General features: G+C 49.2%; 1 long non-coding RNA gene across 1 annotated transcript in view; it reads right to left on the bottom strand.

Moving 5' to 3' along the window:
- Window positions 1-4,073: 4,073 nt before the first annotated feature.
- LOC114605273 (uncharacterized) overlaps window positions 4,074-27,373 on the bottom strand; it is an 87,153-nt gene continuing 63,853 nt past the window's right edge. The window contains exon 3 of the long non-coding RNA XR_013394453.1: window positions 4,074-4,222. This is a non-coding gene — a long non-coding RNA (uncharacterized LOC114605273). The remainder of the gene's footprint in view (window positions 4,223-27,373) is intronic.

A 27,373-nucleotide genomic window follows, 5' to 3' on the forward strand; every position in this document is an offset into this window, starting at 1 on the left:
AGTTATTTGCAGGATACAGGTGACTCCCCATTTATGCAGGGGTTCTGTAACGGGCCCTTGTGCACGTACGCTAAGTTACGTCAAATGGGGAGCACCCAGGGGAGTCTTCCTCTGTCCTCCTCCTCGCACAAGGGGAAGAAGATTCCCCGCTTGTGTCGGCTGTGACAGCAAAGCTCGGTTGACCAGGTGCCCCCCATTTCCCCTTCTGTGTGTGTGTGTGTGTGTGTGTGTGTGTGTGTGGTTGCGAGCAAACAGAACACACATGAATGGGGAGTTGCCTATATAGTTAGATGTTTAGGGAAGCTTTTAATGTTTAATAGATTATTGTATTTTAATATTCTGTTGGAAGCCACCCAGAGTGGCTGGGGTAACCCAGCCAGATGGGTGGCGTTTAAATAATAAATTATTATTATTGTTATCATCATCATCATCATCTCTTTTCCAAGAGCCTCTAGTGACACTGAGGACAACACTGGGTGTGTTTTCCAATGTATTTTTTGTTTTTCACCACTAGAAAATTTGCTGTGGGTGTGAGCAGATTCTTCTTCTGAAACAGTGGCTCAGAGAAAAATGTCTGAGAACCACTGCTGTAGGCCACATCCTTAGAAGTACAGGAGTAAGGCTGCTTGGACCAAGTCCATGGTCCCTCTATTTGATTGGAAGGTTGGCGGTTCGAATCCCCGTGACGGGGTGAGCTCCCGTTGCTCGGTCCCTGCTCCTTCCAACCTAGCAGTTCGAAAGCAGGCCAGTGCAAGTAGATAAATAGGTACCACCTGCTGCAGGAAGGTATACGGCGTTTCGGTGCACTCCGGTTTCCGTCACGGTGTTCCGTTGCACCAGAAGCGGCTTAGTCATGCTGGCAACATGACCCGGAAAGCTGCCTGCGGACAAACGCCGGCTCCCTCGGCCTGAAAGTGAGATGAGTGCCACACCCAAAAGTTCAGTCCACCTTTGACTGGACTTAACCATCCAGGAGGCCTTTAGATTTACTTTTATACCATCTAGTCAAACATCCTGTTCTCACAATGGCCAACCAGATGCCTGGAAGTATCTGAACACAAGAGCAACTCTCCTCCTCCAACCATGGAGACAAGGCATAGCTATTGTGGCTGGTAGCCATCAACAGCCCTTTCCTCCACGAACTTCTCTAAACTTCTTTTAAAGTCATCTAGGTCATCGCTGCCTCTTGTGGGAGAGAGTTCCACAGTTTAACTGCATTAAAGGTGTTGATCTTTAAAGCCCTAAACGGCCTCGGTCCAGTATACATGAAGGAGCGTCTCCACCCCCATCGTTCTGCCCGGACACTGAGGTCCAGCACCGAGGGCCTTCTGGCGGTTCCCTCCCTGCGAGAAGCAAAGCTACAGGGAACCAGGCAGAGGGCCTTCTCGGTGGTGGCGCCCTCCCTGTGGAACGCCCTCCCCCCAGGTGTCAAAGAGAAAAACAACTACCAGACTTTTAGAAGACATCTGAAGGCAGCCCTGTAAGCTTTTAAAGTTTAAGAGGTTATTGTATTTTAATATTCTGTTGGAAGCCACCCAGATTGGCTGGGGAGACCCAGCCAGACGGGCGGGGTACAAATAATAAATTATTATTATTATTATTATTATTATTATTATTATTATTATTATTATTATTATTATTGGTTAGGAGAACAGAGCCTCCGCAGTATATCTCTGAAGGCCAATTGTGGTTGGTTTTTTTTTGGGGGGGGGGGGAAGAAAGGCAGTTTCCTGTATCTCCTACTTGGGAGTTTCTCACAGCAATCTGGCTGGTCACAATACTGGAGCAGGTGCACTTTTTAAGATTTGAAAAGGCTATCTGGATTTTTAGTGCACCAAACCTGAGATCTCCTTAAGATGTCATATGCCAAATATAGCCGAGGACTAATCTCTAAATACTAAGTGCCATTGCATGTCACTATCAAACGCAGCAAGTCTCTGTTAAGTCCTAACAGATAGCAAATACTGTGAAATGCCAAATTCTGCCTAATATCCAGTAATAAGCATCAAACATTTATTTAACAAGATATACATACCACAATAAAATAAAACCTCTAAGCGATTAAGCTAAAGTAATATAAAATATTCATAAGGAAATACTGAATAAAATCAACAGACTTTAAAAAAACCAAAAGATATAAAGCAATTAGCAAAATATACCTAAAACCTACGGTTTTTAAATGTGCATAATCACTCATACATGTCGCCTGTGCAGGTTTGTCTAAACAAAAGCCTTTTTAGCAGGCATGGAAAGCAGTACAATGAAGGCACTTGCCTAATACTGGAATTGAGCATCATAGGATTTCAAGGTCATATTAAAATTATTTGGCAAATTATAGAGCAGACTATACAGTACATACTTGGAAAATTGTATTAGTTCAACAATTCCTGGAAACTCTTTCGAGGCTGAAACTGCAGTGCAGAATTTTGGCTTTTCAGAATTTTTTTTTTTGCATTTCAGCTCAGATATAAAGCAATAACCGAGAGTGCAAGACGCAACTTAAAATGGCCCCGAATTAAGACAGTATGCATAAAAACAAAAGAAGTTGTACAGACTTGAACCAAAATCTATCTCAATGTTAGTGGGAGAAATTAGATTCAGTTCACATTTAAAAGTGAATCAGTCTAAGTCACTTCCCCAAACAATATAGAAACTCGAAACGCAGCTGTCCTTTGAAATGCATGCTTCTTTGAATTTCGCCATGCAGTTCTCCAGCAAAGCAATGGTTACAAAAATGCCTAAATTGGGGGTAAAGTCTGCATTACTGTGTTAGCAAAAACAGCACGCCAAAGAAATGCTTTGCATTAGCGGGAATTTGCTTTGTGAAATTGTGAATGTTAGGCAAAAATTGCATACGAAAAACGTGCACGTTAAATGCGCGCATAAAAGCTGGTGAATTTTCACGGCGATTTTAAAAAATTGCAGACCAGCGTGAAATGGTGGAGAACTGAATGTGAAGATTGCAAAAACGATATACTCAGTATATCCTGAATATCTAGGAGCTGCAATGTGCAAAGGAGACAGCAGATTAGTCTGCATTGTCCTTAGTCAGAGCATTGCTCTGTCTTGCCCAGGACTGACTGAGCAACAGCAGAAGCATTTCTCTTGGGTACCAAGAAGACAGTTCTTCCTGCCCCCTTGCACTGGGAACTGCCAGAAATTTCCACATGCAAAGCCAGCCGGTCTATCGCGATGAGCCCTCCATGTGGGAAGCATCTGCCGCAAACTACAGAGAGCGAAACGCACCCCCCTATTGTTTTATTACTGAGGTCCAAATCTTGCATTATGCCTTTAGGAAGCTGCAGGTAAGCCCTGATCTCTCCGCGGCTGCTCTCTCATCCCCCACAATCTTCCATCTGCCATACAGACACCGCGAGCCTTTGTGGGGCTGTGGGCTGTGGTGAGAATCATGCAACATGATTTGGGATGTTCAGCTCAAGCCAGGAAGGAGAAAAGAACAAAGGCAACCAAACCGCCCTGTTGTCAGCATTGTCGTTAGAAAATAAGCCAAGTGGGAATCGGGTTCTGGTTTTAGGAAAAACCAGAAAAAGCAATCTATGGCAGGCTGGTGGTGGTTCTACATTAGAGGTCTCTTTTAGTCCCTGGACCTGATGTGCAACACTCACCCCAATGTTTAAAGCATGCTACTCCTTGATGTACCTTCCTCCTCCATCTTCAGGATAGCTCAGTCTGCAGAGAACGAGATACTGAATCTTAAGGTTGTGGGTTTGAGCCCCACATTGGGCAAAAATATTCCTGCATTGTGGGGGGTTGGGCTGGATGACCGCTGGAGGTCCCTTCCAACTCTACACGTCTACGATTGTGAGCTAAATCAGTTGCACTGCAGCAGCAGAGGGAGACGTGGGAGAGGGGATTGCTGTCCGCAGACAACCCTACTCATCAGCCTCAGTTGTCCGCCTCTAAAATGGGAACAGAGATAAGCTTCCTCGCGGCGACCGTTTGAAATGCCGGCAAGGTTGCAAAGCGTCTTGAAAGCACGCAGTGGAAATGACTGAAAACCAACCCATGAGCCTCTCAACCCAGAATTAAAATGGCATTTTGACTTACTCAGAGACTGGGATCCCAGGCAGTCCTCGTGGTGACAAAGGCAGCAAGTTAATTTCATCTCAGGCACCAAATCCACTTGCTGCCTGGCGTGCGCACACAGTAGCCCCCTCTTCTCCTTTTCCTGGCGGTGCTCCTGGATGGCTCCCGAAATCTGCTGCAAGCGAAAGGGAAAGGAGGAACCACGGTGAGACTTCTGTCTGTGACGCCTCCTCCTATCTGAGCCAGTAGGTCAAGAATCCACCGGCAGCAAACACTCTGCAAAGATTATCCTTATTTCCCCATCCTCCTCTTCCTCTCTGCTGAAAGAGCTGCCTATTTCTTGCCGGTGGCGGCTCTCAGAGAAGCTGATCTTTGCCTGAGCTGCCGGGGCCCAGGACCATGCAGTTTGGAGACGCAAGCCAAGAGGCGAAAGAGAGATAAGATATGCACAAAAATTTCCTCCAAAACGAAAGCAAGGCACACCTTCAGCCAGCACCTCCCAAACTGGCAGCGCATGCTTGTATTCCGGATTGCCTGATTCCCGCACACTCCCTTTCCGTTCCCCAAAAGCGGAGTGCGGCGCCATCCACCACGAACCGTTTGTACTCCACATGCAAATTACGGAACGTGGTGGACACACACCATCCCTGGCTGTGTGCACAAGGCAGCCTCCTCTCCCTGCTCACTGATTCAAGGAGCTGCTTGAATCTGGTTTCATAACAGGCTCTTGACTAACCGGCGACTCTCTCTCACACACACATCGCAGAACGGGCTTGCGAGGAGAAGCTCACAGGAAACTGTCCTCGGCTGCCAATGCGCACCCTCCTTGCGGGATTATGAATCCTTCACAGTGGAGAAATTAAGCAGCGCTCGGGTCCTATGGTCCCAATGCGCTGCAAACCTCAACGTTCGTGGACAGGTGGGTCTCTGCATCAAATCTGTCTATCCGCGCTTAAATGGAACTTCCACAGCCAAAGGCACTGTATCTCTAGGTACCAGAGGCGAGAGGAGGAGAAGAGCAAGAGAAATGACCAGAGGTGATAGTTGCGCAGCAGGACTGGGCAGACCCCAGGGCTTGCAGGGCAAAGCAGTTCTTATGCACTTAAGCATTAGAGCACATGGCTTTTGTGCAGAAGGTCCCAGGTGCGACCCCCAGAATCTCCAGGTAGGAGCTGGAGAGACCTGATACCCTGCAGCTGCCAGCCAGTGTGGGCAATGCTGGGGCAGATGGGCCAATGCTTTGGTCCAGTATAAGGCAGCTTCCTAAGGTTCCTGTCATTATGATTCGTATAGTCCTTTTCATTTGCTGTGCGCTCAGCTTCCTTCACCCTGGGCCAGGCTGGGTTTCACAAAATGCAAGGTGCCAGAACTGGGAATCTTAGTACCTCCGCCTGCATGCCCAGCATCAAATGCACATATAAGCAAAATAACTGAAAACTATAAGGCTTAGGCCTTATTCCAGCTTAGGCTATTTGTGCATCTAGCCCAGTTTTCTATACTCTGACTGGCAACAGTTCTCCCAAGGTCTTACAGAATTGCAGAGTCGGAAGGGACCTCCAGAGCCATCTAGTCCAACCCCCCCTGTAAAGCAGGAATCTCAACTCAAGCATCCATGAGAGATGACCACCCAACCTCTGCTTAAAAATCTTCAAGGAAGGAGAGTCCATCACTTTCCAAAGAAGTCCATTCCACAACTCTTACTGTCAGAATGTTCTTAGTCGGAATCTCCCTTCTTGTAATGTGAAGCCACTGGTTCGAGTCCTACCAGAGAAGCGGAAAACAAGCTTGTTCTATCCTCTGTGTGACAACCCTTCAGATTAATTTGAAGATAGCTAGCTTATCTCCTCTCAGTCTCCTCTTTCCTAGACTCAACATACCCAACTCCCTCAGCCGTTCCTCATAAGGCTTGGTATTTTCCTGGGCAGAGGAGGGTCTTTCTCGTCACCCCCTCCCTAAAGCCTCCTGAAAGGAGAGGGCAGGGACTGAATTTGGCACCTGTTGCCTGCAAAGCAGGTGCTCAACCGCTCAGTGGTCCCTCCCTGGTGCATAAACTGGCAAACACACATGGCAGGATGGTTAGGCACAAAACAAGATAACCACACACACACACACACACACACACACAGCCCACTCAAAGGAATCCTAAATTTAGTTCAAAACACACTTGCAAGCTGCCACGTTCCCAAACTTACATCTTAGCTTTCAGCACTCCATCGGCTGATTCGGCGAGATGGTCCTGGGCATGGAGCAGGAGAGAACGAAACGCTCCTTTTTCTTTCCCACTGGGCAAACAGGAGCGGCTCCTATGCTTATCCACCTTTGGGCTCCACAAAATCCATCCTCGGTTTCTAAAAACCAGGGCTGCTTCTGTCTCAAAATGAAGCCGCTTCAATCAAGCTCTCTCTCTCTGTGTGGTTCAACAGATCAGCATGCAACTTTCATTTTTCTTTTTTCTGCTTCCGAAAGTTTCGCTCTGATTCAGAGGCGGCGACGAAAAGAAAGAAACACCCCCCATCTAGAAAACCTGCCTGCCATATGCGAAAAGAAAGCCTCGCTCCTTGCAAACAACAATCGCAGCTTTCTGAATCCGGCAAACAAACGGGTTCTCTGGCAAAACGCCGGGACGAATGCAGATTCCCCTGGGAAAAATGACTTGGCCTCCGATTAGCATACAAAAGCCATGAAACTGGCCACGTGCCTCGCTGACCACTAACAGAACCAGCTCCTGAATCATCCCGACCACAGGATGACTCCTTGCACACTTATTTCCTCTCCCTTCCACCCCCTCCTGCCAGGGGTTACTGAGTGTCGCTGGGCGACCCTGAGCCACCTCCGTGCACTGATGGGAATTCCAACCCGGGTTGCACTCTGCAGCCGTAATGATGCGGCCAGCTGCCAGCCCCTCGCTTTGAGTCAGCCCTCAGCTATACACCGAAGGATATTAGTCAGGGGCCAGGCAGCGCGTGTTTCGTAGTGAGTAGCTGCTCAGGCTCTCGTGCAACGCCGCTTCCGAGAAATGCAAGATCCTGGCAACGCCCAGAGCACAGGAAAATTCCACAAACAGAGAGAGAGAGAGAAGGGAAGACCAAAAGGAAAGGGGGGAAAGAGGGAGGCAGGGTAGGGTAGGGAGAGAAGCGAAGAGGGCGAACTGCAAAAAGTCTGGTGCTGGAACCCATGCTTAAGAAGTTGCTTTCAGAGCCGGTGCAGTAATCAATGGAGGGGAGAGTATTATTGGGGGAGAGAAATGTCACCCCACAAATTGAGATCTGAGAGTCTTCCAGAAAATCAATCTCTCAAAGGACCTGTTGATATGGCATTTTACCATTGTACTGTGGAGAGTGTATTAACTTATTATGGTCTGTGTGTGTGGTTTGGGAGCTGCACGGTCAGGGGAAAAACAATGCTGTCCAGGGTTGTGAAGACTGCGGAGAGAATAATTGGGTGCACTCTTCCCACCTTGGATCAAATCTATGCTTCCAGGTGCCATAAGAAAGCTGCAGAGATAGTGCAGGATAGTGCGCACCCCGGAAACGATCTCTTTCAGCTTCTGCCTTCTGGAAGAAGGTACAGGGTTATAAAGACTAGGACTAGCCGCCTGAGAAACAGGTTCTATCTGTTCAGTTTCTGTTAATTGGTTCTCGTGGGAAACTTGCAGATTCTAGCTTCGCACAATTAACTCAGGCTGGTGTCAATTTACTCTTGGCAGAAAGCCCAGGTCTGCTTGACCTAGAAACTACTCTGATTGGTTAACGACCAGCACTCAACTCTGTTATCAAGGGATTGCTAGCTCAGTTTGAAGTGAGGTGTTGTTAGGAGTAGAAGTGCTGTGTATGGTTATGAGAGAGAGAGAGAGAAAGAGAGGATTTATTTTGTTTTTATTTGTATGCAGAAACTCTGCTGGTTTTATTTTTTCCTTTTTAATAAATCCTGTAAATAGTTATTCTGAGTCTAGCTGACTAGTCATTACTGCCGCAACTAGCTTCTTCGCTGTGCAGGAAAACTCTGCTACGTTTGGGCTAAAGCCAGTAGGGCTATGCCTGACACTCCAAAGTTCCATGACTATCCAAATGCGATTTTGGTTTTAAACACCTTGTAAGGAGTCTGTATGGGAGTGTATTGTATTTTAAAATGGGGCATCAGAGTTTTTAGGGAGCTAACCAGGCTGGGATAGCAGGCTTGTTGGGTTTTGAATGTCTGATGTAGATTTTTAAATTTTGTTGTTCTGTATGGGACAATCACAATAAAAATTATCATATCTCTCCTGTGCGTGATGAGAAAAATAATCAGCGGAGAGAAGTGAATGAAACTGGAAGCTGGTGTTGGTGTTGAGGTTAACTCTTTTCAGGTTCGCATAACGGGTGGGGGGGGGAGAAGACTAAAGCTTGGGGTGAATTAACTCAGTGTCTTGGGATGGTTAAGTGGGTTGCTGAAAGGCAGAGTGGACAACCTGTGACTGTGGTGATGCTGTGACAACCAGCACACCTGGAAGGTGTTTGTGGCACTCTTGAGGGAGACAGTGGGCAGGCTATGAAACAAAAGCCAGGCCCACAAAGCCGTTTGCTGTGCAGCTGCTACATATAGACAAAACCAGAAGTGGTGTGGTGTAGTGGTTAGAGCGTTGGGAGACCAGGGCTCAAAGCCCCGCTCAGCCACAAAGCCTTGCAGCAGTCACTCGCTCTCGTCCTGACCTACCTCACACGGTTGTTGTGAGGATAAAGTGGGGGGGGGGAGGGGAGAAGAGAGAATGACAAAAGCAGCCTTGAGCAACTTGGGAGGGAAAGTTGGATAGACATGCAATGAGGAATAAATGAATAAAGTAACAACACACACACACACACACACACACACACACACACACACACACACTAGAGCAGTGTTTCCCAAACTTTTTTGGGCAACGGCACACCTGTTTACTGAAAAAAAATCTCGCGGCACACCACCATTAAAGCCCCGCCCCGTGACGTCAGCGCGCAGCGTCACGCCGGGAGGGACGCACGAAAGCTATCCTATGTAAATACGGATTTAGCCTCGGTTTGCTCTGGCTTTGAAGCTAAAGGTTAAAGGGGGGGGGGGCAGAGAGACGTGTAGACCCGTTTGCTTAGAAGTAGGTCCCCAGTGTTTCCCCATGGGGTCCCAAGGAAGAGCGGCGCCACCCGATTGGATTTCCTAAACTCCCGCCCTGAGCGCTGGAGTTCCGCGTAACCCAAATTAAACCCGGTTGCTTACACTCTGTCCAGGAGGACGCACAATCCCCGCTTGACGGATGGGTCTGTTCCAAGGCTGGCTCCGCTGGCAAAGCCGGCTTGCTGGACGCCTCTTGGCAGGGAGAGAAGCGGACGGACGAGTTTTAAGAGGCTCTCCGTCGCTCCAGAAGAAGGCAGGGCGAAGATTTCAAGGGGCATCGCTCCGGCTGCTCCCTCTCCCGGCGCGCAGGAGCGATGCCTCTCTCTGGCTCTCCCTCCGCGCAGGCTGAGGGAGGGAGGGAGGGGCGCGTGTGACCCGTCTCTGCTGGGAGACCAAACCCAGCGAGGCAGAGTCGCGCGGAGGCGCCCAGGCAGCGCTGCCGGCTGCGAGGAGGAGCGCCAGGCAGCAGCAGGAGGCGCGGCCTCTCCTCGCCGCCGCCGCCCCGCCTCTCGCCGCCGACTCGCCCGCCTCCCTCCAGGCATCTCGCGGCACACCCGCCGATGTCTCACGGCACACTCCTGTGCCGCGGAACACCGGTTGGGAAACACTGCACTAGAGAGGACTGCACAAGGGATTAGAACACCCTGGTTCTGAAACGCTTGCACAAATTGGCCTCCATCGACAACGTTAGTTTTGCACAACCTGCTTTTAATGTGGCTGAACTAGATGTGTGAAATGTGATGTCTTCAATAGGTACCATTAGGTCCAGTCGTGGCCGACTCTGGGGTTGCGGCGCTCATCTCGCTTTATTGGCCGAGGGAGCCGGCGTACAGCTCCTGGGTCATGTGGCCAGCATGACTAAGCCGCTTCTGGCAAACCAGAGCAGCGCACGGAAACACCGTTTACCTTCCCGCCAGAGCGGTACCTGTTTATCTACTTGCACTTTGACGTGCTTTCGAACTGCTAGGTTGGCAGGAGCAGGGACCGAGCAACGGGAGCTCACCCCGTCGCGGGGATTCGAACCGCCGACCTTCTGATCGGCAAGTCCTAGGCTCTGTGGTTTAACCCACAGTGCCACCCGCGTCCCTCAGATGTCTACAATACACTTGCTTTATTTTTAAGCGGCAGGTGCAGCCAGGGGAGAGATTGCAGCTAGGACAGTGGGGATGGGGCTGGTTCCCAGGGCATCCTGTTTAGAGAGTGGTCTATCTGCGAACAGCTGCTATTTGCTCCAGGAAGGAAAGCTTCCCTAGCAGTTTCAGGTGGGTGGGACAGTCACTGGAGCAAAAAGATAAGGAAAAAGCAATCATTTGTTTTGCATGGATCTCTTCTCTCACACACCCTCTGCACATGCACACAAGCACACTCCTCCTATTCCAGAATGGTAGATGGGTTCATCTTCTGTAGCAAAAGCAACAGCACCCTCTGACAAAGGCCAACAAGTTCTGAAGAAAGCCTCCAAACACCAGAACAGAGACGAAACCTGCGATTGTCCGTGATCTTGGACTCCAGTTCCCATCATCCCTGACCACCTGCCGGCTGGAGCCGATGGAATGTCTTGAGCCCAACAAAACATGGACAGAGCCACAGGTTCCCCATCCCTCCACCAGAGCTCACAATAATAATAATAATAATAATTTTTTATTTATACCCCGCCCTCCGCGACTCAGAAAACCGGGCGGCTAACAACAAATTTAAAACACTTAATTGATGCAACAAAAAACAGCATAAAATACAGTATAAAACGTGAATAACAATAAATTCAGAATTCAAAAATCAATTTAGGGGGGAAATCCATCCAATAAACATTAGAAGATCACCAGGGCTAGCTGGCTAAATTAGTCCTGTTTGGGCCAGCGAAGAGACCAGGGGAGAATTAGCTGTGGGATCCCAGAGCAGGTAATCTTCATAAAAGGGGAGGGGGAGGGGAGGAAGGGGAATAAAAGATCAGGCTAAGTTCAAATTGAAAGCCAGGCAGAATAGCTCTGTCTTACAGGCCCTGCGGAAGGAAGCTAAATCCTGCAGGGTCCTGGTCTCATGGGACAGAGCGTTCCACCGGGTCGGAGCCATCACTGAGAAGGCCCTGGCCCTGGTGGAGGATAATCTGACTTCCTTAGGGCCTGGGACCTCTAAACTATGATTATTCATGGACCTCAGAGGTGTTGGGGTGGAAATGGGAGACTTAGCATCATTCTGATACTGTTCTCCATGTGCAGTTCAGTTGTCTTAGGCATACATTGTAGACCATATGTGTGGTCCGAAGGTGTGGTCTGAAGTCACACAAAGCTGCTGCCACATCTGGGTCCGCTCAAGGCTCGGATTGGTCCCAGAGCTCCCCGTGGAGACAGATTGATGGTTAAACCACTCTGGGAATTGTAGCTCTGGGAGGGGAATCGGGGTCACCTAAGAACTCCGAGATCCCTTAAACCAGGCATAGGCAAACTCGCCCTCCAGATGTTTTGGGACTACAACTCCCATCATCCCTGACCACTGGTCCTGTGAGCTACGGGTGATGGGAGTTGTAATCCCAAAACATCTGGAGGGCCGAGTTTGCCTATGCCCGCCTTAAACAACTACAGTTCTCAGAATTATTTGGAAAAGCCTTGTGGGATATCTTCAGGAAGGGCTAAGGAGCAAACGCTACACAAATCCTGAGTGGAGTCCCTAAGATGGTTGGATGGGACCTTGTACACCTCTTTCCGGCAACTCCTGCAGCCAAGCTGGTGCCAAACGTCTTGCTCTACTTTCCTATGGACCACATCAGTGAGGCTGAGAGGGGGGGTCTTGTCGTCTGGGCAGCCCAGGACCTCCATGCACACTGCCCAGGCCTGCGCCCCGGGGAGGTCACTTAGGTGTTGCTAATGCATTGGTTTGGCCTCACCCCAATAATAATAATAATAAATTTTATTTATACCCCGCCCTCCCTGGCCAGAGTCGGGCTCAGGGCAGCTAACACCAGTAAAATTACAATAAAAACATAATAGGAAAAAACAAACCAATTTAAAATACAGGTTAAAATGCAACTGAAAATGCAGCTCTCATTTTAAAAGTAGTGCATAGATCAAAACCATAAGGGGAGGGAAACTTAAAGGGTCAGACTGAGTCCAAACCAAAGGCCAGGTGGAACAGCTCTGTCTTGCAGGCCCTGCGGAAAGATGTCAAGTCCCGCAGGGCCCTAGTCTCTTGTGACAGAGCGCTCCACCAAGTCGGGGCCAGTACTGAAAAGGCCCTGGCCCTAGTTGAGACCCATGTAACCACCTTGCGACTTGGGACCTCCAAAATGTTGTCATTTGTGGACCTTAAGGTCCTCCGAGGGGCATACCAGGAGAGGCAGTCCCGTAACTACGTGGGTCCTAGGCCGCATAGGGCTTTAAAGGTCAAAACCAGCACCTTAAAGCTGACCCTGTACTCCACCGGGAGCCAGTGCAGTGGGTAAAGAACAGGGTGAATGTGATCCCGTGGCAAGGACCCCATAAGGAGCCTCGCTGTGGCATTCTGCAACCGCTGGAGTTTGTGGGACAGTTTCAAGGGCAGCCCCACGTAGAGCGAATTACAGTAGTCAAGCCTGGAGGTTACAGTCGCATGGATCACTGTGGCCAAGAGGCGCGCTCCATTGTGTCTCGAGACAGACAAGATGCCGGCAACAACACAGCACACCCATTGCATGGTGCAATGGTGGCCTAAGGGTGCCTCCAGACCACCGTTCTTTTGCGGGACAGATTCAAGAGTGTACCACAACTTTAGGTTTCCTCGGTTAAAATGGGCAGAGTGGCTCTGTTGCCCTGACATAACAAATCCACGTTAAAAAGAAGAGGAATTGTAACTCACTGTGCTTTGGAAAGCAAATGAGAGAAACAAATGCACCAGCAAGTGTGTGAGATGAGCGAGTGACTAACGGGAAGACGAAGAAACACTCCACAAGCAAATCTGGATGAATACAGGGCGGGAAGGCCGGTGCTTGTATAACCGCCTTGTAAACAAATCAGAACAAGCGGGTATAATCTAACCTCCATGCCAGATTTCTGCATAAATAGGTCATCTGGAAGAGCCTTGTCAGGGTAGACAACAGGGAGCTAGATGGACCGATTCAGTATAAGGCAGCTTGCAGTGCATGCCCCCCCCCCCGATACCTTTTGCCCAAATAGCCTAATAATGTCACCCTCAGCATCAGGGGTTACTTCACTTTCTCATCTTCCAATGCAGTAATAAGCCATTGTTTTGCACCCTACAGAGGATGGACAGGTCAGGACCTGTGCATAAAGGACGAACGGACACAGATCGGACATCCGAAATGGCAACATTTGAAAGCCAATGCGGGAAGGGGGCATTTCAGCCAGTGTGGTGTAGTGGTTAAGAGCGGTGGACTCGTAATCTGGTGAACCGGGTTCGCTTCCCCGCTCCTCCACACGCAGCTGCTGGGTGACCTTGGGCCAGTCACACTTCTCTGAAGTCTCTCAGCCCCACTCACCTCACAGAGTGTTTGTTGTGGGGGAGGAAGGGAAAGGAGATTGTGAGCCGCTTTGAGACTCCTTCGGGTAGTGATAAAGCGGGATATCAAATTCAAACTCTTATTCTCTTCTTCTGCAACTGATCCACTGGGAAGACCTGAGCAAAGATGCATCGAAGGGAAAACTGCAATGGGAAATCACTGCACTACAGTTCATCAATGCTCACCATGTGAACAGTGCGTTTTTTTAACACGTGAAATGTGTTAATTGCCAATGCCAGGGTGTCAGCGTGACCAAGGACCGTCTTGGGAATTTCCGCTATCAGCTGCATAGTTATCACTGTCTCCGAACGTTACTGATTTCATTAGCCTCTGATCTCGCTGCGGACAATGCCCACAGCATCACAGACCCAAGTGCGCCTATGTACCTGCCGCTCAGGATAATTCAGCATGGGCGGTGGCCGGAAAGCAGACCGTAGTTCCCCAAACTTTATGCCATAATAAATTGGTTAATCTTCAAGGCGCCACGAGGCTCGGTTGGTTTTTCTAATTGGGAAATGTTTTGCAAGGTTCCTGGTGATTCCTGCACTGCAGAGGGTTGGACTAGATGGCCGGCGGTGTCTTTCCCAGTGCATTCTGTGAAATCTGCAAACAGAGACCAGAGTGGGATGAAGCTATATCCCTGGCATTAATAGTTCTAATCACACTGCTTCTGGCTCTCTGGGAGGGAAACAAGACTGACAATCAAAATCCCCTTCTTCCCCCAAACCCTCCGGTCTCTGCCTCCAGTAGATGACCTGACCAGTAGGAATGTAGCCCTGGCAGGGTGCAAACATTCAGATCTTTTATTACTCAGATCAGATTCATGTCAGCCTCGTTGACTAAGGGGAGTGAGCAGCGCCGCAAGTCGCCGTTTCACTCACACCTGCCACAGAGATAAATCCTTATTTGGATCAGTCATTGATACTTGACGAACGGAAAAGGATGTTGATTTTAGAGAAGAGAAACAGGAGACTCGCTGCAGCGTTTTTTCGGCATTACAAATGTTTTTTAAGCACTTGGCGAGAATTAATTTTCCAGAAGAAAGGATTTCCCCCCAGGGCATGTTTCGGCAGAGGTACTTCCCTCTCTCCAGTTTTTGTGCAGAATTTGGTGTGTGCAGAAAATCCCCCTGTACCCTCAACTAAAATGTGTAGTGAAATTCTTCTAAGTTAGCAGAGAGGACACAAATAGCTGTCCACTCATATGAGGAGGGTCTCCTTCTGAGATACAGTGGTACCTCGGGTTACATACGCTTCAGGTTACAGACTCTGCTAACCCAGAAATAGTGCTTCAGGTTAAGAACTTTGCTTCAGGATGAGAACAGAAATCACACAGCGGCAGCAGGAGGCTCCATTAGCTAAAGTGGTGCTCAGGTTAAGAACAGTTTCAGGTTAAGTACGGACCTCCAGAACGAATTAAGTACTTAACACGAGGTACCACTGTATATAGATCCCAGGCACTGAGGAGCTTTTAATCTGCAGGTGGCATTCACAGAATCATAGAATTGTAGAGTTGGAAGGAACATCTAATCCAACCGCCTGCAGTGCAGGAATTCAACTAAGTTTTACTCAGAGTTTTGCTTCAGAGAAGACCTATTGAAATCAATGGGCCTGATTTCAATGTATTTGTTAGTTTACACTTAGCGGCTGGATAAAAGTTTTCTCCCTCTCTCATAACACTAGAATTTGTGGACATTCAGGAAAGATAAAATAAAAGATAAAAAAAGATAAAGATAAAAAGATTCAGGAAAGGAACGTCTTCATGCAGAGCATAGTTATAACCTCTGGAACTCTCTCCCACAAGGGACACTGATGGCCACCAACCTAAATCGTTGGTGTATATACCTGCCACTTTGTGCCGTAATAAATTGGTTAATCTTCAGGGTGCCCAAAGGCTTGGCTGATTTTACTAAGAAGGCTACCCTTCTGGAAAATATTTTGCAAGGTTCATCAAGAATTATAAAAGCAGGGGGCTGGACTAGATGACCCCCGTGGGGTCCCTTTCCAATTCTACGATTCCATCTCTGCAAAGGAAGGGCAGGCGGAAGCCAACAGATTTTCAGAAAACAACCGCGCAGAGCATTAAAAAACTCCCAGGAAACCTTCAAAGAAAGTGCAGGGCTTTTTCTGCGAAGAATGCAAAATAATAATAATAATAATAATAATAATAATAATAATAATAAATTATTATTATTTATACCCTGCCCATCTGGCTGGGTTTCCCCAGCCACTCTGGGCGGCTTCCAAAAAAAATAAATAAAGTGCAAGTGTTCTGCAAAGCGGTATGCCACCTTCCTTCCCTGCTACATGCAGCCTTGTTTGCAAAGAAGAAGAAAAAGACGAAGAAATCCTGTAAGTTGAAAGCCCTGCTTTTCATCTGTTCTAGAGCTTCCTGCCATAAAACCACAATCTGAGAGAACAAACAAGTCAAAACCAGGGCAAAGATCCTCTCACACCAAGCCATGCGTCTTGATTATCCAAAAGCGAGTCTATCCCGAAACTTCAATTACCCCCATTAAAATCAGGGTGAAGAGGGGATGGAGATGGCCCCAGGATGGTGGGTGCAAGCTTAAAGTCTAGGCAGCAGGGAAAAAGCAATCAGGATTGCCGTAGGCGAAGCACCCTTCGTCTTAACCGAAAAAGACCCACAACAGCAACCCACCAAAGAGTTATGTTCCTCTGTCAATTTAGAACAACAGTCTGAATCACCATACTAATTTGCAGATTCATAATTTCTGTGCATATACTACTTTGTCTCCGTCTCACTACATTATAATTTATTCAATTTATATTTTATCAAAAGATCCCAGGGCTGATTAGAAACACAATACAGAACATCAATGATGAAAACATATTATGTTACATTGAGCATGAATTAGGACATCAATCTGTTGTCACTTTTGAACATTTGCAATTCGGCCTGTGCTTTCTTTTCTACGACTAGGCAAGACTTCCTGGAGATTTAGTTGAGATTCCTGCATCACAGGGGGTTGGACCCACAAGATCCCTTCCAAATCTAGGATCCTACGATGCCTGTTTGCTGAGCAATGCTGTAGAAATGAATGAAAACTACTCATGCCCAGGGAAACTCTTTTCAATCATTACTTCACATATTCCAACCTCCCAGCATCCAAACTGTGCCCTGGGTTATGTGTCAGGGGAAGCATCCAGGATCCAAATTTATTCAATGAACAGCGAAATCCTTTGCACATTTGCTTGGAAGTTAAGGCTTTCCGCCTCTATCGCTGCTTAACCTCTACCATTTTGTAAAAGTTGTCTGTTTCCCTCTCTCACTGCCTTCACACCTTTGGTTTACTCAAACTTCTCCCTCTTCCATTCCTCAGCTGCCTTATGCATGAGAGACAAGGTAAAGGTAAAGGGACCCCTGACCTCAGGTCCAGTCGTAACCAACTCTGGAGTTGCGGTGTTCATCTCGCTTTATTGGCCGAGGGAGCCGGCGTACAGCTTCCGGGTCATGTGGCCAGCATGATTAAGCCGCTTCTGGCGAACCAGAGCAGCGCACGGAAACACCGTTTAACTTCCTGCCGGAGCAGTACCTATTTATCTACTTGAGCTGGTGTGCTTTCGAACTGCTAGGTTGGCAGGAGCAGGGACCGAGCAACGGGAGCTCACCCCGTTGTGGGGATTCGAACTGCCGACCTTCTGATCAGCAAGCCCTAGGCTCTGTGGTTTAACCCACAGTGCCACCCGCGTCTACTCCCAGGTAAATTCAGTTTTAGAATTCCGATGCAGCCGTATCTCTTGTCTGGTTGATTACCTGCCGAGTGTCCCTCTACCTGCCGTAAGAAATAACAAAACAGGCTTATGAGAACAGGTGCGCATGCAGAAACACAAAGCCCCCTGCTAATTTTACCTGTATTCATAGCACAGTTATTAATAACTCCAGTTCCTATACTTGGCTGCTTTGCAGACCTGGCTCAGCCAGAGCGAACTGAGTCCCAGAAGAAATCTGAAATGGTGCCCTTGTGTTGACTATAATCAAACTCATTTCTAAGTTGACAGCCTCTAATCTAAATAGCGGCACGGCCAAAAAATGTGCCACCTCCTCACAACCTTTCTAGCTGCCATAGGCAGGAGAGAAAATGAGCCCCCAAACCCCTCATAGAAGGTAGTTTCTTTCACATGTGGTGGTCATGTGATAAGGTAAAAACATATTGGGAAAACAGATAATGAATTAAAGAAGATATTTAGATATACGTTTTTGAAAAAGCCAGAGGCATTCTTGTTGGGAATGGTAGAAGAAGACATTATTAAGAATGACCAGAAATTGTTCTTATATGCAACATAAGGGACCCCGGACCATTAGGGACCCCGGACCAAACGACCCCAGACTTGAAGGTAAAGGGACCCCTGACCATTAGGTCCAGTCGTGACCGACTCTGGGGTTGCGGCGCTCATCTCGCTTTATTGGCCGAGGGGGCCGGCGTACAGCTTCCGGGTCATGTGGCCAGCATGACTAAGCCGCTTCTGGCGAACCAGAGCAGCGCACGGAAACGCCGTTTACCTTCCCGCCAGAGTGGTACCTATTTATCTACTTGCACTTTGAGGTGCTTTCGAACTGCTAGGTTGGCAGGAGCAGGGACTGAGCAATAGGAGCTCACCCCGTTGCGGGGATTCGAACCGCCAGCCTTTTGATCGGCAAGTCCTAGGCTCTGTGGTTTAACCCACAGCGCCACCCGCGTCCCTCTGAGCTTAGCGGCACAACAAACCCTGAATCAGATCCACCCTCAATTCAACCCTCCCTTCTTCCCTTGCCCACCAGAAGCGAGCCTCTCCCAAGCCCCTTAATTCTGCCGCTCACGGTGCGTTCCTGGGACGGCAGGAGCGTTTGAAAAGCTGGTTGAGAGAAAGGAGGGGGCAAAGAAGGAAGAAATGCAAGTCACTTCCAGCACCCACCCACGATTATCAAGGGCAGAGGTAAGCTGTGTTTGCCGTGGCAGGGCGCCCAGCATTCTTCCGCAACACCTGCGGACTCCCGTTCGGATGGCTCAATGTTGCTGCGCTGGCGCTCAAAAGTGACGAGGCAAAAAAAATCTGGATTTGCCTAGGTAGGGCAGTCGAGAGCCCTGCGGAATATCTCAGCTGGTAGAACACGAGGCTCTTGATAGGGTGGTACCAAGTTGGGCAAAGGATTCCTGCATTAGGTCCTTTCCAACTCTAGAATTCTATTATTTATTATTCTGTGACAGTAGCGCCAATTGTGGGGGCTTTGTGATCTTTATGCCTTCCTCTCTCTTTCTCTCTCTCTCTCTCTCTCTTTCTCCAAAGGGTGGGAGAGCAATTTGACTCCTTTCACATTCAAAGATGAGCCGACCGAAACCACACTCAAACTGAAACACAAGTTGGTCTTCAAGTTCAGGCCACTTTCACACCACGCATAAAAGCACTGTGAACAGTCGTGACTCTCCATCCACCCCTCAAAAAAAAAAGAATTATGGGAATTGTAGTTTGCTAAGGGTGCTGAGAAGTGTAAGGAGGCCCCCTACCTCACCCCTGAGCTACAATTCCCAAAGCTCCCTGAGTAAGGGGGTTGGCTGTTAAAACCACTCTGGGACTGTGTCAGCTGCAGCTTTTGGGAATTGTAGCGCAGAACACCTGGAAGGCAGGCAAAATCTGCCACAGGCTTGGCGAGTAAACAAGGAGTTGGGCCTCCAAGTCCAGCACTCCAGCGACTCCCATCGCAAGGACGGATTATTCCATGATAGGGAGGAAACGGGATCTGGCTCTGCTCTCCCCTGGCAGAACAGATTATCAACAGGGGGGCGGTGCAGAAATTGGAGAGTGAGGGAGCCTCGGTCCTGTATACCTGAAGGAGCGTCTCCATCCCCATAGTTCAGCCCGGACACTGAGATCCAGCGCCGAGGGCCTTCTGGCAGTTCCCTCATTGCAAGAAGTGAGGTTACAGGGAACCAGGCAGAGGGTCTTCTCAGTAGTGGCGCCCGCCCTGTGGAATGCCCTCCCTTCAGATGTGAAGGAAATAAGCAGCTAACCTATCTTTAAAAGACATCTGAAGGCAGCCCTGTTCAGGGAAGTTTTTAATATTTAATGCTGTACTGTTTTTAACACTTGATTGGGAGCCGCCCAGAGTGGCTGGGGAGAGTCTGCCAGATGGGCAGGGTATAAATAATAAATTATTATTATTATTCCTCCCTCAATCATAGCACACACATCTATAGCAGCTCCTATGCCCTACTGAATTTTATTTGCAACTTTCAGTTCCATATGCCTGAAAGTCGGCTGCTGGGCAGCAACTGCTTCTGGGCTCAGGAATATAGGAAGCGGACTTAAACCAGCAATTTCCTAACTTTTTCTAGCCGCCACCCTCTTGGTTCCATAAACCCATCGCCAGTGCCCCCTACCCTATAAAAAGCTCAGGGCCCAGAGATCTGCACTGGTTACCAATCTGCTCCCAGGCAAAGTTCAAGATGTTTGGCGACGGATTTAGAGAGATCCAGGAAATTCCCGCTGCGCAAAGCACTTTGGAACTCACTTCCGATTGAGACCAAGCAGGTGCCTTCACTGTACTCTGATCAGGGCCGGCTAAAAGCATTCTTGTTGAGACAAGCTGACCCAGACGCTTAGGAAGTTGGGATTAAAGTTTCAGTACTTTAACTTTTGTATGTTTCAAAGTAGGGTCGTGAATTTTTCTTGATGTTACTGTCTTCTCGTAAACCGCTCTGAGGCTTTTATGCAATGACGCAGTGTGTAAATTTTATGCGATAAATAAATAAAATTAAAAGCACCATTCAGACTAGCGGTTCCACAGCGCACTAAGGAAGAGGACACAGTAAAATTCAAAAAGGATCAGTTAATTCGAAATCCAGTTAAAACTATTTAGTTTAATTAATTCAAAGAAATGGGTGGACTTTAGCCAGAGATGCCAGGTTTTCAAAGGTAAAAAAAGGTAAAGGACCCCTGGATGGTTAAGTCCAGTCAAAGGTGACTATGGGGTTGCACGCTCATCTTGCTTTATTGGCTGAGGGAGCCGGTGTACAGCTTCCGGGTCATGTGGCCAGCATGACTAATCCGCTTCTGGCGAACCAGAACAGCACATGGAAACATCGTTTACCTTCCCACTGGAGCGGTACCTATTTATCTACTTGCACTTTGATGTGCTTTCGAACTGCTAGGTGGGCAGGAGCAGGGACTGAGCAACGGGAGCTCTCCCTGTCACATGGATTCAAACCGCGACCTTCTGATCGGAAAGCCCTAGGCTCAGTGGTTTAGACCACAGCACCACCCACGTCCTTCATCCAGAAGGTGGTACCTTATACCAAACGTCAGAAGATTTGGTCTGCCTTGCTCCATACTGCCAACAAGGGCTGGCAGCAGCTCTCCAAGGGTTTCAGGAAGGGGGTCTTTTCCAGCCCGGGCTGCAGACACCCACAATTGAGCCTGGGAACTTTTGCATGCAAAGAATGTGCTTAATCACTGCCTGAGCTATCGCCCTTCCCGCAAGACTCCCCAAAGACATCTGCCTGGTCACCGTGGGAACAAGCTCTCTCATGCTGAAGAATTCTCTTGCAAGCAGCTGGAAGTGCATGTTCACAGGTGCCGGAACAACTTCGGTCAACAAAGCAGCCACATTGGAAAGCTTTCTGATTAGCTGCCGCCAAGGTCATTTGTGGCATGCAAAGCACAACACAGCGAGAAGGCATGGTTGAAGGTGTTCACACAACAGCTATGAGGCGACTTCTCCTGCTTGGGTGCTCCTAGCAGCAGCAGCAGAGAGCCTGCAGGTGTGTTTCCTTGACAGGTCAGGCGAGAGCGGCATGCAAACTGAGCCAAATGGTGCAGAGCAGCCAAGGGCACCTTAAACCTAAGTTACGGTTGGCACAATGGAAATGTTTAGGCACCGTTTTTTGTTTTGCAATGGAATTCATCATTATTGCTGTTCATTTCATTTCTATCGTGTTTTGTATTGTAAAGATCAAATCTGTTTAAAGTTAAAGGCAAAGGGACCCCTGACCATTAGGTCCAGTCGTGGCCGACTCTGGGGTTGTGGCGCTCATCTCGCTTTATTGGCCGAGGGAGCCGGCGTACAGCTTCTGGGTCATGTGGCCAGCATGACTAAGCTGCTTCTGGCGAACCAGAGCAGTGCACGGAACCGCCAGAAGGCCCTCAGAGCTGGACCTCAGTGTCCGGGGAAGACCAATGGGGGTGGAGACGCTCCTTCAGGTATACTGGGCCAAGGACGTTAAGGGCTTTAAAGGTCAGCACCAACACTTTGGATTGTGCTCGGAAACGTACTGGGAGCCAGTGTAGGTCTTTCAGGACCGGTGTTATGTGGTCTCGGCGGCCACTCCCAGTCACCAGTCTAGCTGCCGCATTCTGGATTAGTTGCAGTTTCCGGGTCACCTTCAAAGATGGCCCCATGTAGAGCACATTGCAGTAGTCCAAGCGAAAGATAACCATAGCATGCACCACTCTGGCGAGACAGTCTGCGGGCAGGGAGGGTCTCAGCCTGCGTACCAGGTGGAGCTGATAAACAGCTGCCCTGGACACAGAATGGACCTGCGCCTCCATGGACAGCTGTAAGGATGAAGAGGAGGTATCAGAAGCTGGAGAGGTAACAGGGCTTAGTGAGCTGGGAGAATCTGTGGCAGAGAGAAGGGAGAGAAGCTGAAGCAGCAGAGGAGAGAGGCCAAGAGGCAGAGAGGAGTCTGACTGGTGAAGAGTCGCGGGTGTCCCCCCCTCTTGCTGCAACAAGCTGCCCTCCACCCAGGTCTCCCAGAACCAGAAGAGGCATGAAAAGGGCAGAGGAGAGGTTGGCTGCACGCAGGCACGGTCTCCGATTGCTTGAGGAAAACACTGGAGAGGAGGGGAATTAGACAGCTGTGGGGAGTCTCAGCTACTGATCCATGGGGGCAAGACCTACCAGCTCATTAGACCTGACACTCCGCCAAGTCTGTGCAGATCCTGTTCTTGCAAACGAAGAGTTAACACCAACTTGCACGGTGTGATTTACTGCCAGCTCGCTCCTCACAGAGGCCCACTGTGCAAAGGTAAAAGGTGCATTTTTCGCTCGGCCCAGTACAGTGGTACCTCAGGTTACATACGCTTCAGGTTACATACGCTTCAGGTTACAGACTCCGCTAACCCAGAAATAGTGCTTCAGGTTAAGAACTTTGCTTCAGGATGAGAACAGAAATCGTGCTCCGGTGGCGCAGCGGCAGCAGGAGGCCCCATTAGCTAAAGTGGTGCTTCAGGTTAAGAACAGTTTCAGGTTAAGAACGGACCTCCGGAACGAATTAAGCACTTAACCCGAGGTACCACTGTATTGGCATGCGGTCCTCAGAAGACAATGTGGAGCTAAACAAGAATCCTCAACCCTGTAGTGTGGGGAGAGGCGCAGGGTTAGGCCAGGTGCCTTTTCTGCCATGCTGAGCGCATACTTTGCATGCCAAGCTCAGGAAAGGTCAACCTGCCAGGAATGTGGCTTTTCCGCCCACCTTCGTTTCAGCCCAAATTTTGTACGAGCTGCCACCTCGGCGGCTACGAAGCCATTCACCTTGCAAAAAAAACGGATAAAGAAAAGAAGAAAACATGCTGATTCACTGCTATGCCAGTAGGCAGAATTTCACAAGCAACAGGCGTCACACCCCTCTGTTTGCCTTGCTGGGATGGAAAGGGCACAGGCAGGTGAAAGGCAGTAGGAGGGAGGGAGCGCTTAACCCTTTGCCCACCGGCTCCTTCTCCCCAGCAGCCTCCCTGGCCGCTTTCCTTCTCCCTCCAAGCTGCCTCTTAAGACTGGAAATAAGCAACGGAAGAGGTTGTCGGGATGAAGAGAGAAGCAGAAGGGGTGGGAATGCATAAGGACCATTCTTCTCACCTGCAGAACCCACCCACCCCCTGCAGTTGCCCTCAAAGTTACAGTTAACAAGGAAACGCGTTTTTGCTGAAAAGTGAGATACAGCTCCGTCCAAAAATAGTTGTGTAAACTGAACAGAACGGCTGCTTCCCTCGTCATCAGAAGGCATAAAGCAGAGAGGATAGTGTTTGCTGCACAGGGTAAAACATTTATGAAACGCTGACACGGCGAAACAATTGGTGAATTTGTCAGTGTTGGGTTTTCTCAGTCCCGCCCCTCCCCATCAAAAGTTCAGTTCTCTGCATCAGTTTGCGATTCATCAGCATTTTCTCCTAATATACTCGTGTTCGAATGCAACTTCACCTAATACAGACATCTTTTTTTGCAAAGAAAGATCCCTGATATAATGCACGCTTTTAAATGTTGACGAGCTGGAAGCAGCGGCAGAGGCAGCCATGCAGGCGCATGGCGGTGCGCCCAGGGTCGGGGCGAGCCGCCCATAGGGGCAGGGTGCACCGTGGGGCCTCCAGAGCCTGCCTGCCTCCTCCCACTCAGCCGCCATACAGCTGGGGGGAGGCAGCGGGTGGACCGTTTGGGCAGTGCAGAGCCTGCGCACGCCTAAGCCACCATGTCTCTCCCAGGAGAGACGCGTGGCTCGGGCGTGCTGCAGGCCCTGCGGTGAGTGCCACCCGGCATTTTGCCACCCCCCTGAGTGGTAACACCCGGGGTGGCCCGCACCCGCCGCACCCCCCTTCCTCCACCCCTGGCTGGAAGGTGTGCAGAGGAGGGCAACCAAGATGATCAAGGGTCTGGAGACCATGCCTTATGAGGAACGGTCGAAGGAGCTGGGTATGTTTAGCCTGGAAAAGAGAAGACTGAAAGTTGTGATAGCCATGGAAGAGGGAACAAGCTTGTTTTCTGCTGTTCTGAAGGGGAACTCAAACCAATGGATTCACATTACAAGAAAGGACATCAGGAAGAACTATCTGACAGTATGACAGTGGAAAGGTCCCCCTTAGGAGGTTGTGGACTTGCCTTCCTTACAGGTTTCTAAGCAGAGGTCTGATGGCCATCTGTCAAGGATGCTTCATCTGTGACTCCTGCATTGCTGAGGGTTGGGCTAGATGACCCTCAGGGCCCCTTCCAACTCTACAATTCTATGATTCCAAATGTTGCTTTTGCCGATACATGCATTTTTAGGCACGCTTTACCACAGTACAGTGGTACCTCGGGTGACATACACTTCAGGTTACAGACGCTTCAGGTTACAGACTCTGCTAACCCAGAAATAGTGCTTCAGGTTAAGAACTTTGCTTAAGGATAAGAACAGAAATCGTGCTCCGGCAGTGCGGCAGCAGCAGGAGGCCCCATTAGCTAAAGTGGTGCTTCAGGTTAAGAACAGTTTCAGGTTAAGAACAGACCTCCGGAACGAATTAAGTACTTAACCCGAGGTACCACTGTATATGCTTGTTTGCTTGTTTCTCATTACAGTGGTACCTTGGGTTAAGAACTTAATTCGTTCCGGAGGTCCGTTCTTAACCTGAAACTGTTCTTAACCTGAGGTACCACTTTAGCTACTGGGGCCTCCTGCCACCGCTGCACGATTTCTGTTCTCATCCTGAAGCAAAGTTCTTAACCCAAGGTACTATTTCTGGGTTAGTGGAATCTGTAACCTGAAGCGTCTGTAACCTGAAGCGTCTGTAACCCGAGGTACCACTGTACTCATCCGGATAAATGCGCTGGGGGAAAAAAATTCAGAGAAATTCAAATGTTGAAGCATGGCGGTACTTTGTCCCACATGCTGTTTTAGAAAACGGGCTCACCTTTAAATGGTATTTGTCCCCCATCTCTAGGGGAGGGGGGAAAAAAACACTCGAGCATCAGATTCCACTTTTGTAGGGCAGGGTGTGGGCCTAATTTCAAGCCTGGCTTTGAGCGGGTCACGCCTTCACTTCTTCCGCAATTCCTTCTTTCCCGCCACTGCCTCCTGCCCACGCAACTGCCTCTCTGCTTCTCCCCGCTTGCAATTAACGTGCCCTGGAGTATTCGCTGCGTCCTTGGACAAAAGCCCTGACTGTGTGGGCCAGAGATGGAGACAGCTGGCGGGCGCCTCTCTCTGCCCCAGCTCCACCAATGCCCTCTGGCCTGCTCCTCCCTTGGCCACGCCAGTGCTGGAACTCCCACAAGCAGCCACGGCTGCCAATTGTGGCAAAGTTGCCGAGCGTTGGCTGATGTGATCAATTATCTACCAAGGGATTAGGGTGGGACGAGCCACTTCAGAGCCGGAGTCTCGTGGAATGCCAGGTCTTTGCCAAGCAGGAAGAGGAAGTCCTGAATCCTGGCAGCTACATGCTGTGGAAATCTACTAGGAAAAGAAAGAACCCAACGCTCCTCCCTCGGCCCCTTCCAACTCTACAATTCTACGACTTCCAACAGGACACGGGTGGTGCCCTGGTCTAAACCCCTGAGCTTCTTGGGCTTGCCAATCGGAAGGTCGGCGGTTCGAATCCCCGCAACAGCGTGAGCTCCCGTTGCTCGGTCCCAGCTCCTGCCCACCTAGCAGTTCGAAAGCACACCAGTGCAAGTAGATAAATAGGTACCGCTTCGGTGGGGAGGTAAATGCCATTTCCATGCGCTGCTCTGGTTTCACCAGAAGCAGCTTAGTCATGCTGGCCACATGACCCGGAAGCTGTACGCCGGCTCCCTCGGCCAATAAAGCGAGATGAGTGCCACAACCCCAGAGTCGTTCACGACTGGATTTAACTATCAGGGGTCCTTTACTTTTATGACTTCCAACATGCGCACTGAGGGGAGTATATGGTAAAGTGGCTCATAAATGTCTTACAGTGCTACCTCAGGTTACAGACGCTTCAGGTTACAGACTCCGCTAACCCAGAAATAGTACCTCGGGTTAAGCTCATTAGACCTGACACTCCGCCAAGTCTGAGCAGATCCTGTTCTTGCAAGTGAAGAGTTAACACCAACCTGCACGGTGTGGTTTACTGCCGGCTCGCTCCTCACAGAGGCCCACTGTGCAAAAGTAAAAGGTGCATTTGTCGCTCGGCCCAGTTTGGCCTCCAGTCCTGCCCAGTACAGTGGTACCTCAGGTTACATACGCTTCAGGTTACATACGCTTCAGGTTACAGACTCCGCTAATCCATAAATAGTGCTTCAGGTTAAGAACTTTGCTTCAGGATGAGAACAGAAATCGCGCGGCGGCAGCGCGGCAGCAGTGGGAGGCCCCATTAGCTAAAGTGGTACCTCAGGTTAAGGGCAGTTTCAGGTTAAGAACGGACCTCCAGAACGAATTAAGTTCTTAACCTGAGGTACCACTGTACAACAGATCCAAAGCAACTCCTGGAATCTGTAAAAATATCAGGATTTAGACCTACTCTAACAGTGCATGTGAAAAGGATCTAGGGGTCTTGGTGGACCACACGCTTAACAGGAGTCAACCGGGTGATGCAGAAGCAGCAAAAAACAACAACACTGATGCTGTTCTAGGCTGCATCAACAGAAGTCTAGTGTCCAAATCAGGGGAAGTAATAGCACTACTCTGTTCTGCCAATTCTGTGTCCATTTCCGGGCACCACAATATACGAAGGATGGTGTGCAGAGGAGGGCAACCAAGGTGATCAAGGGTCTGGAAACCAAGCCTGATGAGGAACGGTTGAAGGAGCTGGGTATGTTTAACCTGGAAAAGAGGAGGCTGAGAGGAGATAAGATAGCCATCTTCAAATATCTCAAGGGCTGTCACATGGAGGATGGAGCAAGCTTGTTTTCTCCTGCTCTGGAGAGTAGGACCCGAACCCATGGCTTCAAGTTACAAGCAAAGGAGATTCAGACTAAACATTCAGAAAAACTTTCTGACAGAGCTGTTTG

Source organism: Podarcis muralis, chromosome 10 (assembly GCF_964188315.1).
Source record: "Podarcis muralis chromosome 10, rPodMur119.hap1.1, whole genome shotgun sequence".
Taxonomy (NCBI): Eukaryota; Metazoa; Chordata; class Lepidosauria; order Squamata; family Lacertidae; genus Podarcis; species Podarcis muralis.